This window comes from Hylaeus volcanicus, chromosome 1 (genome assembly GCF_026283585.1).
Source record: "Hylaeus volcanicus isolate JK05 chromosome 1, UHH_iyHylVolc1.0_haploid, whole genome shotgun sequence".
Lineage (NCBI taxonomy): Eukaryota > Metazoa > Arthropoda > Insecta > Hymenoptera > Colletidae > Hylaeus > Hylaeus volcanicus.
In genome coordinates, this window is record NC_071976.1 from 1120692 (window position 1) to 1135986 (window position 15295).

Below are 15295 nucleotides of genomic sequence, written 5' to 3' on the forward strand. Positions count from 1 at the left end.
TTGACGCATATAACGAGCTGTTAACTGCGGCGGTGTGGCCCGTTTCGGGTAACCCACCCACGCGCTCAGCTGACCATATCGCTGTCACGCTACGTTATTCGAATGAAGTTCACAAACGAAATCGGCAGGTCGTTCGATGGTGGAAATCGTGATTGGTTAACTACTGTTCATCCGCCAAAGGAAAAATCGAGTATCCGATATTCGCGTCAGAGAATTCATTCATTAACTTAAACGTCTCGAGCTGAGTGCCATTTATCATTTACTTTGATATTTAATTAATTCGCTTCTTGTTAAATACCAATGGTACGTACCTAAGTGCGTAGGTAATGGATCATTTCCGTGCACGATACTTCTCTCCAAACTTCAAACCGGCAATTTGATCGCGCGCTCTTCCTCGCGCCTCGTTCATCGCCGAATCCTCGATGAGCAGCGATAATGTTTGTTATTTCGTCGAGTGGCTCGTCCGTGGTCGTTTTGCATCGCGAGTTCTCACCCTCTCGGCGAGAAATTTAAAATTAGTCTTAAGGTCAAACGTTGGTAGCTGTCGTCATCGTTGTTCCTGACCTAGACTCGCTGGGGTGTAAACTTCGGTACGTAGGCACGGGGACAAGGTGCGAATGGAAAGAAAGGAAAGGCTCGATTTACACACTCGACGTAAACTCGTCTCTAGGTGGGCTACGAGCCCGTGACGCAAGCCTCGAGGTGCCACGCGAACACCCGCTATATTACAAGACGATTATCGCGATGTCGTGTGATCATCCTTCTCTTGATTCCGTCGACCAATCATGGAATCAATTATGCTAGAATGCAGGAACGTCCTCCTGTATGCTACTCGAAGTCTGATCGAGACTATTCTAATCTATGAAATGCTGTCTCCTAAGCCTGTGAAAGAGTACATTTATTTGGGCATTACTCCAGCAAAGTATGAATACCGTTATGTTTCTATTATGGTTGTTCGAATCCAAGACGACCTTTCGCTAGTCACTCGGCTGTAACATTTGTAGTTGTTTACCGTCGACAATAGCACGAAATCCATTAGGACGGTTTGGCCTTTAAATTGCATTGCAACTTAGTGTTGACGCAAGAAACTGTTACTGTAATGTATCGGTACATTGTATCTCGGTATTTACTTCCGCTGTCCAGGATTCCAGCAAAATACACACTTCGCCGAGTACCAACGTCTTCGTGCCTCGAGTCCCAGTCAACAAGATTCTCATTTTACTTTCCGATGTCTTCTACTTTGTTATGTGCATTCGCTCCGAGCGAACACAGAGTGCGCGTCGTCCATAAAATGGATCGACTAATCCTTTGACTGCGTGAATTTTTAAAAAACATTATAAACATCGTAACATTTACAGTTAACTCGCGCGACGTTTCGTCTCGAAAACAGAAAGCGAATGAAATCAATAATTGAACGATAAATGGTGAATTTAAATTACGTTTCATCGTGGTTGCCCGTTAATAAATGAAAGTCTGCTCCGACCACGGAATAACTCGTCGACGACGAGTATCGTACACCCAGAAATCCCATTTTCTTGGGAGTTACGATAATTGGCGATACGAACGTATCACGAAACAGCCTGATCGTTATTTCGTGGATTGCATCGTACACGGCAGTTAAGACTCGCGTGCTCGTAAACTACGCTAAACAAGTTTATGAGACGGGACGATAATACGGTTATCGCAGACGCTCTCTGTGCCTGACCTGCGCTCGAAAATAATGCCTTCTTCCCGTCGCACAGCCATCCGAGTATGTAACAAATATAACGGAATTAACGTAACACATCTGCTTATCGAGATGGACGATCGTTTGGCCACATGACACCTTCGAGTGGACGATTGTCTATCTGATTTTCCGATGGTTTAAGAATTATCGTGGAATTTTAATCTCTTAAGAACTAAAGGGATAAAAAAACGAACACTGAATGATACTGTATGTATCACAAAGAGTACATTTATTTGGACATTACTCCAGCAAAGTATGAATACCGTTATGTTTTTATTATCTATTTATTATAATGGATTTCGTGCTGTTGTCGACGGTAAACAACTACAAATGTTACAGCCGAGTCACTAGCGAAAGGTCGTCTTGGATTCGAACAACCATAATAAAAACATAACGGTATTCATACTTTGCTGGAGTAATGTCCAAATAAATGTACTCTTTGTGATAATATTATACTCTCAAATTTAATTATGTCGGAGATATGAAGTTTTAATTGTTCCAATCGATAGATATTAAAATATAGAAAAATATCTCACGATTACTTATTTAAATTTTATTCTCAACTTTTCGTGTTCGGAAATATTAAATAGCTAAAGTCTATTCAAAATTGTATTTCCAGTTTTAGATCCACCTCTGTTAGATCACCCCGTAACTGGAACGATAATTCGCTTGCGGTATTAAGCGAACACAAATGTAACGATTATCAGTGGTCCGACGATGAACAATTCGTTGAATCCAAACGTGTTTTCAACGTTTCTTTAAAGGAAAGATGGAATGCTTTCGATGTTTTCGTTTAATAACAAAATACACCCGCGTCCCATTAACAAAACATGCTTCTATTGTTGGCAACAAATCGAGGCGATCGATCGAAGCGAGAATTTCGCAATGTGTTTTCGAGACGCAATTTTAATTGATCACATTACGGGGAGTAGAGGAGATACTATTCGGAGGAACATCTGCTCGGTATAATAGGGAAGTCGTCGTTTATATTGGAATTAGGGTCGTTGGGAACCCATCGTGGTCGTCGCGATCGCCTCCTAAGGTTCGATTCGACTCTGTAATAAATCTTCACCTTGGAAACCGAACCGCGAAACGAAGACGCATTCGAACGGGAGAAAATAAAAATAATTACAAGGAATTTTCTCCGGTGACGTGCACCAGTGTCAACATCAATTCTGAGATGCCTCAGGGCTAAATTACTCGTCTGGCAAGGTGCCTGAACCTAAAATGCTTCGATTCGTAAAGATTTTAATGCTGAAATGCTCGATTCCCGAAATGCATCGACGAAACGCTTCGAAACGTGACCTTTTTAAACACTTGCGTCGAGTTGATGGACAGCGGTCTTATTGGATCGCTTCGTCTGTTGAATTTACGCTTTTGTAATTTGTCGAACTGACTCTCGAAAATCGAACATCGCGGAATTGAATATTTTCCCACGGGCAATATTGGCGCGATGGGCACGTTAAAAGATTGAAAAATCAAGTTTCGAGTTTTCCATTTGTTCGACTGACGAATTTTAATTTGCGGAAATGGTATCTCCCGCGCGAATAAATAGACGCTGCTGCGTCGGTGGCGTATGATTGCAAACGGAACAGGGGCAAAAAGTAATGAAAGTGCTGTGTACCGTTTGGTGATTCTGTTTGGGCAAAGACATCCACGACTGATAAGAGGCTAGGGGGGAAAAGGAGGACAAGCGGTCGCGGAAAGCTTCATTCCAGTTTTCAAGATGACTGGAAATCGGAATGGAATTTCACGATCCCGCTGGTGGACGAAAAAGAGATGGAAAGGAACTTTGTTCTACTTGGACGAGTGAGTGGGTATAACCGGCGGGTATAATCGGTGAGTTCGAGCGCAATACAGCTCCGAATAAGCCGTTTTCAAGGAACCAGAAAAGTAAATGTGCCGTTTTAGGATTGAGACATTTTAGCATTGACGTAGGTTAAAATCGATCATTTTAGTACCAAACCATTTTAGCAACAAAGAATTGACACGAGCATTTTAGGATCGAGGTATTTTAGGATCGACACACTGTGGTATTAAAACATTTTAGCAAAGAATCATTGGCACAAGCGTTTCAGTATTAAGGTATCTTAGGATCGAGGCACTATCGCGATGAACCATTTTAGCATTGAAGCATTCTACCAGTCAAACAACCTGAATTTAAAAAAAAAAAAGAAAACAGTCGTAAGCTGTCCAATTGGCCTAATCTTCGCACGATTTGTCCCGCGTAAATGAATAAACGAGACCAGATCCACGGTAGCGATGCAAGTAGAGCTAAACGTTTGAATTTTTAAAAGTAATCACCCCTGCTCCGCGTTTCGCATCTCTATACGTATCTCGTTTCCATATCACACGGACCCGACATTAACGAGGGCAAACTCGCTTCCCGAACGACACGATTTTTCATCATAATTACGCGTCAGTGGCGGGACGTGTTCATTTTTCAGTTATAATCGAAAAGTCTAGCGTGCTCGCATCCTTTACGTAACGACTCTCTTTCGCCTCGAGTCGATACTTAACCTTTTCCAAAGAGGGGTTGAATCTCTCGTTTCCCTCGGTGCCTCGTCCTTTCGCCGGGGACGATCCAGAGAAATTTTTTTTGCTCGAATAGGTAAAGTCGAATACTCGCCTTCTTTAACCCCGCCTCCGACTCGTTAAAAATTCAGTGGTTCGTCTACTAATCAAACTCTCCAATTTTTTATATCGGTGCCCCTTGAAAATGTTCCAGAATATTCGGTGCCAGTTTTTTTTTCTGTTGTTTGACCAAACTTATCCAGCCGATCTCCATTAAATCTTTCGTCCGATGGTAGTGGAAGGACAGTTTATCTTCCACGAAAAGTTTTCCTAGTGACCAGTCGGAAAGTGACCGCGACCGAGCAGCAAAAATCGGGTCAATCTCTTATTGGATCTATGAAACGTGCGCCGGCTATAAAATAAACGAGCCACGGTGCGTGCGCCGTGCTCGAATTCCATCTCAATCGACGACGTCGTTGCGCAGGCAAATACGAGTTCCTCTCGATTGAGGTCGGAGCAACGAAACCTTTTACCCTCTGTTGCTTCAATTTTTCTTGTACCTTTCGACCAGGGAACTATTTCCCAATTATTAAAACAATGCATGAATTAACAAACATTACACGTGGGCACATGATGCGCAAACCCTGTAGAGTTTCCTGGATTAACTCGAGGGGGATCGTTTTTATCGCGTGTCCAATCGGGCACATTAAGCAACAGAGGGTTAACATATCGCCGATCGATCGGTTGGAGATCCTTTTTTCCATTATCTGCTCGCAAATAAGCGTGTCTGAGCTATATACCAAAATCAAAGATAACGTTAACAGAGCGTAGACAAGAATTGTTTGACGCGTGCTCGAAGACACAGCTTTGGATTCGGCCCGTACACGTAACCTACCGGTTGTTCGATGATCACTAGAACCCAATTTCCATTCAACCTGACGTGCCAATTCTCTAGTCGTGGAGGATCCTGAAGTAGATCGTCGAATTCTCCAATTTGGGCTCCCACTCGTTAAAAAGGACGCCTCTCCGCTCCTGGTTTTCTCCTCATTAGGGAGAAGGAATCTGTCGATTTCTGGATGGCTCAATTTGTGCTCCAGTGGACCTACAAACCGCGCGCCACAGTTGGAATTCTGATTCGAGGAAGCTTTTTCTTCTGTAGAATTTTCAGACGATTTCCGTTCGTGACTTTGCGTTCCATCTTTCGAATTCTTTGGAGATTCCAGATTTTGTCTCGGTGGGAGACGATTGTATTCGTTTAATAGATATTACAGGATAACACAAACCTCCGGTTGCAATCGTAATCGCTTTGACCGAAAATTGTAAAGTTAAACTAGTCCCCTTGGAGCTTTGTAATTCGACAAATGAAATCTTCAGCGACCTAACCCCTCAGTTCACCCGACTCCCGGTAACACGTGCATTCCATCCCTCCGAATAACCAGTCGCCAAACCAATCCCCGAATTTCGGTCGGGTAATTTGATCGTTCGATATTTTTACCAGTCGTGTGCAATAAAGTGGCTGAATTTATTCCAACGAGTCGGTCGCTTCGTTGCACTTCTAAACAGGCGAGAACGGTACACAAAGCATACGGAGCGTATAAAAGTCACGGAATTTATATAGAGCACGAATGGCGAACTGTTGGAAAGCGTAGAAGCGACTCGATGCATCGTTCCACTTATTCTTTAAATAGTACGAGTCAACAAGTCTCGAATCCGTGAAGTTGAGAATTTGTCGGAACTTTCTTCGTTCTGACCCGATTCGTGGAACCCTTACCCCTCCCTCGGTCAGGGTTCAACCGAGCCCGACGAAAATATTCGGAAGCGTCGGATGCCATAACCGTCGTCGAGACGCGTCATGAATCTTAAATTTATTGCATAAAGGTTGCGCGACTTGGAGAAAGTTGATTCAAACATTATAACCCTTTGCTTTTTACGACGTTCTTTCTTGGGGGATTAGCAATTTTAGGCAATTTTCTTAGTAGTTTGCTGGGTTCTTTCGAGTATTGGAGTAATTTTATATATATTTAGTATTTTTTCATAGAGGTAACTTCGCCCTTCAACAAGTAGCTTCGAGTTCGCGTTAGTAGTCAACGAGTCGCTAGTTATTTTCGAATTAATTAAGAAACGAATTGTGTATTTGTACGTTTTCATTCGTAATTTGATGTATATCTTTTCCTTGCGTATTTACATACTAGCCTGAAAACAATTCTGGGTCAAGTTTGTTCCTGGAATCGTCTTGGACGAATTGGCATTCATTCGAGGGTTAACAACAATGTGTCGCGCGCGGTCTCGAAGCGTAGATTGTTGACGTGCCCGTGCTTATTTAACGACAGAAACAACGTCACCAACAGGCGAATGAACCTTTAAAGCAATCACGTTTCTACATCCATTGACCTGTATTTCTTGTTACATTCTCCCGTTTTATTGTCCCATACGGTTGGACGGCCAACGAAGCGCTCTCTATGTGACCAACGTTTTCATTCGATCGACTTCTATACAAGGTGGGCCAAGAAAACAACCAAAGTACGAGTAAATCTCGACGATTAACGACGATTAACGAACACTCGATGATCGTAATCACGGATTACATTCGGTCCCAAACGACCGCGGACAATCGTGTGTCGCCAAAGCGAGGCGCGTGACCGTCGATGCGTCGAGTAATCCCAGCGATTTGCATGAAATTCGTGTAACGTTGAGTGATCGACGCTAATAACTGGCTGACAATATGCGTAACATCATCCGGGCCGATCGCGCAATTAAATCATTCGCTACGACGACAGTTGCGTCGCGCTGGGATTTACGTTTCGTCGACCTGTCGCACGGCACCCGTTATGCAATTAGGCGCTCAAATAACCATGAAACGTCTAACCCAACCAGCTGCATTCATAGACAACATCGACGACGGTCGTCTGCGTTTGAAGTGGGAATCGGTTGAGAACGTTTTCGATCAAACAGTTTCATGTGTTTTCTTTTCTATATGTTATTCGTTTGGTAATGGGAAACAATTTTAATATTCACGTTGAAGGTCGAATCGTACTCGACGAAAGAGTTGTATCTTGTAAAAGAACAAGTTTATAAATTATTCATGAGATTCGATTGAATACTATTCTACTAAATACTATTTAACTGGAGCAGTCGATACCAAAACCTGATCTATGTGTCGTGGACACGTTGCATTAATTTGTCGACGGATCGACACCGATGGTAGCGTACTTGTACGCGCCTAATGCCAACAGGCGAGTAAGTAACGCGGCCACGAACGACAGCTGCAACGAAACTGAACAGAGCGCAACAGTGAATCAAGGCGACAGAGCGATCCAACTAAATAGCTAAGTCTAGCGTCGCTGCCAGACGCAAGAACAGAACGTTTCTGTTTGTTTAGTCTTGAAAATTTGCTCGGTTCGAACGTCTTATTGCAATTTTCGCCGATGCTTTTCTAGCCATCCTCGGTGTCAGGGAAGTTTGTTAGACGTAACCTCGATTCTATCGCTAAATTATAATATTTCATAGTACGAATACATAGTACGAATACATAGTACGAATATAATATAAATATTATAATATTTTCATTAAATATCGAGGCAATATCTCCCGTTCTCTTCGCTTCGCGTACAAAAAAAAGTGAATTGAGACGTCGTCACGCGAATCTGACGAAAACAATTTCGAGGAATGTCTCCTGAGCGATTCACGCTCGAATGCCAGGCCACGCCTCGCGAAAAAAAGAAAATAAACACGCGTGGTCCGCTCCGAAACATTCGCAGTATTCGCTCGTTTGAATAGTTAATGAACGAAAGTGGACAACGTATTATTCGAATAAGAGACAATATAACAATTCAGTAATTGATAATATTCTTAAAAATTACAAAGCCAAATACGAATCGTCGATACGTGTTTGATAAAGTATTCTCCGATTTTTGATTAAATCGATAGATCTTGTTTCTTACAATTTTAGAACGATCAAACGTTAAACTCTCGAGAAATGCATAATTTACAGTCTGTCACTTCTTACCAGGTTCCCTCAAAACTGTTTTCTACTTCTCATCGAAGCCACCTTGTCCAAAACTTTGGAAGTTAGGGAGTTTTTTTTTTTTTTTTTTTTTTTGCCAAGCACGACCGGTACCGAACATATTCATAGTCGAGGAATTTGCATAACTGCTCCACTCACTTTTGCGTGTCTTCGTGAAAACTTTTTCTCGTTGTCTTTCTTCAGCCGTGAAGATTCTCGTGGAACAATCGGAGAATGATAGTGCCCGCTCCTTTACCGAGAATTTCAAACGAAGAATGAGACAAGTTCCTTCGCGCTCGAATTGCAGAATCCTATGAAAAAGGACCTATTTACGATTCTTATACTTATTAGGAAAGTTAAAGTCCCACCAGGGATTCTCAAGCTTTTTCATCTTCGAAGTCCTAAACAGCATTTCTTAATTGTCATTGTTTACCATTATCAAAGCTTGAAACTCGGAGAAATTTTTGGAGACGCATGTTTATTAATTCGTTCGATTATTTCGCGTGCAAGATCGAGGAGGGTTTGAGTCGTTGTGCTATTTTCGGAGTTGTTCAAAAAACACAGTAGCATCAAATTTGTATTCCCGTGCCCGTTAAAAATACGAACCTCGATTTTCTCTTGTTTCAATCCGCGATGGATCGTTCCCTTTGACTCGTTTATTTTTAAATTAATTACTATTTAAATCCGTATTAAAATTCATATAAATACATTACAAACGAATACCAAAGAATTATAATATAATAATCAATTATGTACGTCACCTTCACTTTTGAATTTCGTCGAGCTCATATTTTGTTCATATTCGTGCACGAAGATGATTTACAACGTGGCCATGTAAACATTTCGATAAATTCCGCTTAGTTACAACGCGGCGTCGCTTCGGCTGATTCAGGTAGAAAGAGAATAAAAAGTAGATCCCGTAAGTAGTCGTTTATAAGTTGGGTAACGCGATAATCGCAACGTAAACGAAGCAACAAACGGTAAAGAAATCTCTCTATCTCCCAAAAGAATTCCAAAGGAACGTGTCAGTGTACGCAAATTCTCTTGGCGACGAAAATACACCAGCGAAAAGTTCACGTCCCGCCGTCCGCGTGTCTGGTCCTCGGATGCGTCGCGCACATGTTTCTCATGTAAACACGGCATATAGTTAGGGGCAGAGACGGGCAACATTTTATTCGAATAAATGGATGACGAATGGAAATTATGTTTACACAGTTGGCAGCATGGTGCGGCGTGAAAAGTGATTTAGTTTAACTTTGGGTCCATAGAGATCTTGTAAAATACTTTTTAAAGAATGTGAAACTTTTCATTACTCGTGAGACTAAATTCCATCGAGTTTTGCCAAGTTTCACCCAAATCTAATCACTTTTCGCATTTTATGCCGCCATATCGGATCTGTCATTCTGAATTGTTCAATTACGACTTCAAATTTGGAATCAACGGTCCCAAAGACTCCTGTATACTTTAAAGATTGTTCGACTTTGAACGATTTACAACGTGCATAACTAAAGAAATAATCTTCACAACGCGCAAAGTTTGATCAAATTCAGCCTGGGGTTGAGTTTTCCATCGGTGTGATACAGGGGCAAAAATAGCTAAACGATATTTATGTTATCCGTTGTTTCACGCTTTCCAAACGATCCAATACGACCGCAAATTACATACTTTAGTGGTAATTTACTTTCAGCTGCGCTCTGGCTCGCGAACCAACATTTTACGACCCTCAAAATGGCAAAAGTATTTTCGAACTGCTTAATCCCCGCTGATATGCGTTTCGTTTATGATTCTCATACACCGAGTATTACAAGTTGTCGTTAAAAAATATCCTCGAAGGTTATTTAAATAGTATTTTCCAGTTTTTATTTCGACAGAGGTACGTTTGGGACTCCGACAGCATTTTCCATCGTATTTCACACGTTTCCAGGGTCGATACTCGACAGTTTCACGCGAACATCCATCGAGCACTGCACTGGCAGCTGCGCAAATTGATGTTAACGCTCCTCTACTCCATAAACAATAAATAGAGGTATCCACATCTGCGCCTCCAGACGAATCCTAGTCGCGGAACGCACCTGCGACTCGACTCGCATAAACACGCTAGTAATGTGCGAGAATTCGCGAAAATAGTGTGTTTGTGTGTGATCGAGAAATGAAATAGGACAAGTATGGCAGAGAAATATTCGGGGTGCGCTGACCCGTTCATCGCCGCCAACGGAAAACGTATCGCTAATTAACGAAGCTTTATTTCTCCTGGAATTAATCAATCAACCTCGCGGTCCGCCTAGCGCGAAATTGATGATTCGCTCGAAATGGTTAGCGACTATTCCATGCCAAGAATTCCATTAGCTCTCAGTTAATCGTCTTGATTCAATCTTTCTTAAATCGTCCAGGTCTTGAATCAAAAGACTCGTCTAGCGTTGATTTTCCGTGTTCGATATCGTTGAAGTTTTTCTGGTTACCACCAAGTATACTGGCGCGTGTCGTCCCTGGGATATCAGATTCGCCAGTAAAGCGTGAAGCAACGATGGGTTTCGCGTTCCTTCGTTTCCTTTCTGAATAATTTCGAAATTGGAGCACCGAGCGTTGCAGTTATCAAGCGTAACTAACGTGTGTGCTGGGCTCGGCCATCGTTCGATATCATTGCGCGAAATTGCACTCGAATTCAGCGAGAAAAAGTGGACAGAAATTGAAATTTGCGATGGGAAACGACGATCGTATGGAAAATTCCGGATGCTTTTTCTCGTTGTAACGCGGAATTATGCGGTATTTGCGTCGAAACGCCCTTTAATGTCAGCCACGGGACATTTTCGGTGAAAAATTCGGTGAAACGCGAACCGATTCCGGGGAAATTTAATTCGCGATATGACGCAGGTGCGCGCGTAGTTATAACTCGACGAAATTTAAGTACCCTTTTGGCGTAACGAATTCAATTTTATTTCGATGGTCATCGCGTACTCGTTTCACGGTAATATCGCCCTCGCATCATTCTTTTATTGGTTCATATTCGTGTACGAGGTTCGTTTATTAAATCGATCACTAGCGTTGGTTTGAAAAAGAAAAAAAAAAAAAATTAAAAATTGTACAACAATGCCACAAATGTCGTTAATTTTGTTCGATCGACTGCTCTATTATGATGCCACGAGTTCCATTGTTGCTGTTTATATTAGTGTTTATCTTTATGCTCGACATTCTGACCTACCTTACGGAAACACGACAGTTTCTACTGCGCGAATCAGGCCAGGATCGAAGTTTTCGCCTAGGGATGATGTCGATCGATTAATGTTATCCATTGTCGCGGTTGAATGCACGTGTGCATCGCATCCGACTACATTCGGTTTATCTCATTGATTGATCGTTACATTGTCCCTTGGGCCTCTGTAAAACACAGAGTCGATTTCGAGATACTACGCGAACTATAGTCGACTTCTAGAGAGGCATTAAAATCATTGGGTTGTTGTTCCCTAGATCTTTAATATTTTCATCGCTTCGATTCGAATATAATTCGTTTAACATTGTGTTCCGATCTCGGTTGAGGAAAATTGTTGGTAGTTCTTGAGAAGAATTTTCAGATAGAGGAAGAGTTCCCCTCGGCGGATCAGGTGATAGGTCCCCGAGGTGATTTCATAGCACCCAGGCGAAATGTTCGTCGGATGAAACGGGCTAAGATGAAGCAGGGAGCAAATGAGAACACGGAAATTGAAATTTATTGGAAAAGTTAGGCGGGAAGTTAGTTTCATATGGAATCGTTAAAGAACTCGTAAAGCTGCCGAAGGCAAATATTGCGTTCGTAGCAGCTGGCAAAGTAAAAAGTGTGAACACATGGAACTATTCGCGGCGCTCTTCTCCAACATTTTCATTTTCCAATAATTTCATCGTCGATGTTCTCATAAATCGTGACAAAAAATTCGTAAATGCCTGGATTTTCACCGTGTTGCAACCCTGAAGAACGATGGCCCGGTAAACAGCGTCTTTGATGTTTCATTGCCAGCGTGCGCTAATTGTCTTGGCAGGGCTGGCTGGATTCTGTTATTTTGAAAACGTCCCAGCAACACTGTCTTCAACGAAAATATCGTTCGCGAGGCAGCCAGCGCCTCGAGGCTCATTGTAACACGATAACAACATCACGATGTACGGCGCCGCGCTTCTATTTTCATTCTAATTAAGTTTCCCAATCCCGTTCGCTTGCGAAATAGCGAACATTCTTGGAATAATGGAGATTTAGACGATAATCGAGGTATTAATGTAAGATGAGCCTTTAATACCCAATAACAGACGTTCTACCACTCGAATCCTTTTATTCAACTAATTATAAGTGAAATATTGTTGATGTTATGTAACTAATTCAAGATTTATATCCAGATAAAAATCTTCTCCATCGCTGTGTGTAACAGAAGTCTGTTTTTCCACGAGAACTGATGAATAATATGAGACACCCTGTATATGGGGTAATACGACCAAGCACAGAGTGTTTTTCGTGCAAGAACGAATCGAAAATGTGGAATGAAATTTTGTCAAAAGAAGCTTCGTTTTCGAGTAAAAAAATATCTTTGTGGACACACCTACCGCGTCTGACCATTACTAGCTTTTTCTACTTGCGTTGGAGCAAGGCTGATTGAAACGATCCTATGGTATTCGTTTCAATCAGCTCCAACTAGCGAGAATAATGCGATAAAAATCGTTGGGATATTAAGAACACATTATAATGTTTACCTACTCGTTATAGATGCAACTAGAAATAACGAATAACGCACAGACATGGTGCCACGATGGGGAGAAATGCACTTCTCCGTACAAAGTCGTACAACCTTCGATCGAAACGAGATAATCAAAATATTCTTAGGCGAGCTTGCAGGTAGTAGTCGTAGAATAAGAGAAAAATAGCCCATCGACCTCGGGACCTCCTCTCCCAATTTCGATATTATCCGAGTGAAATGACGCGATTCGATTTGGAAATTTGATTCCAAACTGGTACAGTTCTGCAACAACGTTTGCCAGCTTTTTTTCTTTTCTTGGCTCTCGTCGAGGAACCTTCGAGTACATGTAAAATGGGAGACGCCAGACTGAGAGAGAGAGAGAGAGAAAGAGAGCGAAGGGGCTAGAGGGTGGCTGACAGAGGGGTGAGTCGACCTGAATTTCAACGCGTGACCCTAGGCTCCATGACGTCACGGGACTGACTTTCCTCGCCCTCCTCCGTGTCCTGAAGTATTCAGGGCCGCGAAGGAGCGCGGTAAACGGAGCCGTGAGAAGCTGAAGAAAGAGAAAATTCCGGGGTAGGGGTTGGACGAGAAGGTTGTGTCATCGGGGAGGGGTTAAAAGGGGGCAGAGGCTTTCAAAAGGTTCGCAGCAATTGCGTTAAGCAGCCGTGACTGTCGTGTCGGAGTACCGAAATAGGGTTACCTGCAAACGAGACTGATGACTAAGAGTGGCCGTTTTAAAGTAAACTCGTCGCGCACGGGGTGCTTTAACTTAGCGATCCTCTAGGTAGCGATTGAACTAAGCGTGTGTACCACTTCTAATTCCAACCACCTCCCCTTTCAGTTTCCGCCTACATTCGTAGGCTACCGAAGGTCGTATAGATCCATTACAGTGGCCATCAATAATCATAAATAATAAAGTTAACGATGCACCATTTAAGGAGAATTTTAATATGTGTATATAAACGAAATTCAAGAACGATAAAAAGAAGATACAGAAAACGAAACGGATGTACAGGGTAGCTTTTCTCGAGTTTCGACCGCCATTAGGTCTGTTTTCATCGGTGCTAACCGTCTCGTTGATCGATGACTCGGATCGAACGTTAATTTCGTTTGGAAACGCGACCAGTCAGAGAGGATCGTAAAGTCGAGCCGGAAAGTCATGTTTCGTCGGGGAAAAGACAACAATCGATATTCCTGTATAACCGTGGCGAGAGTTCGGTTTACGTTTCGATGGTCGCATCGCGACTGGTCGCGATAAATCACGTCCGATTAAACTGTTTTCAACGGCGGTGGCCGTTTCTGTGGATCGTTCGCCGATCTTAATGGCCGTTTTCCGGTTTCGCAACCGTACGGCCGGAGTTAATCTTAGCCGTTTTACTGTTCCAGCGATTTACCAACCGGCTGCTCGACTTTTTACAGGTGCGATCACCCGGAATACGTCGATTCCTGCTTTTAGGGCTGTTTGTTTCCTTGAAAAAACCACGCAGTTCCCTGCTCCTCTTCCTTAACGATGATTTCAGCAGCTCAACATGATCCTTTACAACAAAATGTTTGTTGAATTTTATACGATTACTCCATATATTCTTTTTCTACAAGGTTCTTCTATAATCTTTAGCCTTTTTTAGTTCCTTTCTTATCGCCAACTCTCTGGCGACGTTTACTCTGGTTTTCGGAACAACTCGTTGCCCACCTATGGTAATTGATATTGATTACACGCAATTATTGTCCTTAATTAAAATATGAATATTAACGCCATACTCGCCGCACGTATCATCATTCATAACGCTGAACCGTCGGCGTTATTCTACCGCAGTTTGTAACTTTGCGCGGATCACGCCATTATTTGTGAATGGTAATTACGTGTTAAATGAGAACTGACTGCTGCCCACCGCAAACCGGTCGATGAAACAATTTTATCGAATAAGGCTAATATTCTATAACTGTATCGCTTCTGTATACACAATTTCCACGCTACAGTTTTATTTAATCGTTCAAAAACCACAAAAATAGAGCCCTCAGAAGGAACTTTAAGATTATATTTTATATTTATTTCATTTTAATTCTTCAAAAAATTTATGTAAAAATAAAAGCACCCGTAAAACTTGCCATTTTTAAACTCCAATAAATATCAGGACCACAAGCGAGAATTATCAACGTTTCGAAACTCGTGTAGATCTAAAAAGTCTGCATTTGCATTTTCCAATCGTTTTCCGTTCGCGACAACCACGATTTCCTTCCGCGCGTATCATAATAGCGTCGCTAATTTATCGAAGGCGGCCTTTGACACACTGCAGGCCAGTGTAATAGAAAGCGTTCGCCAACACTATGAATTGTCCCCCAGTTTAATAGAGTTAC

At 42.2% G+C, this 15295-nt stretch overlaps 1 protein-coding gene across 7 annotated transcripts in view; it reads left to right on the plus strand.

The window, feature by feature from the left end:
- Window positions 1-15295, plus strand: part of LOC128879363 (cGMP-specific 3',5'-cyclic phosphodiesterase-like) — a 67555-nt gene that overhangs the window by 28730 nt on the left and 23530 nt on the right. The window lies entirely within an intron of this gene.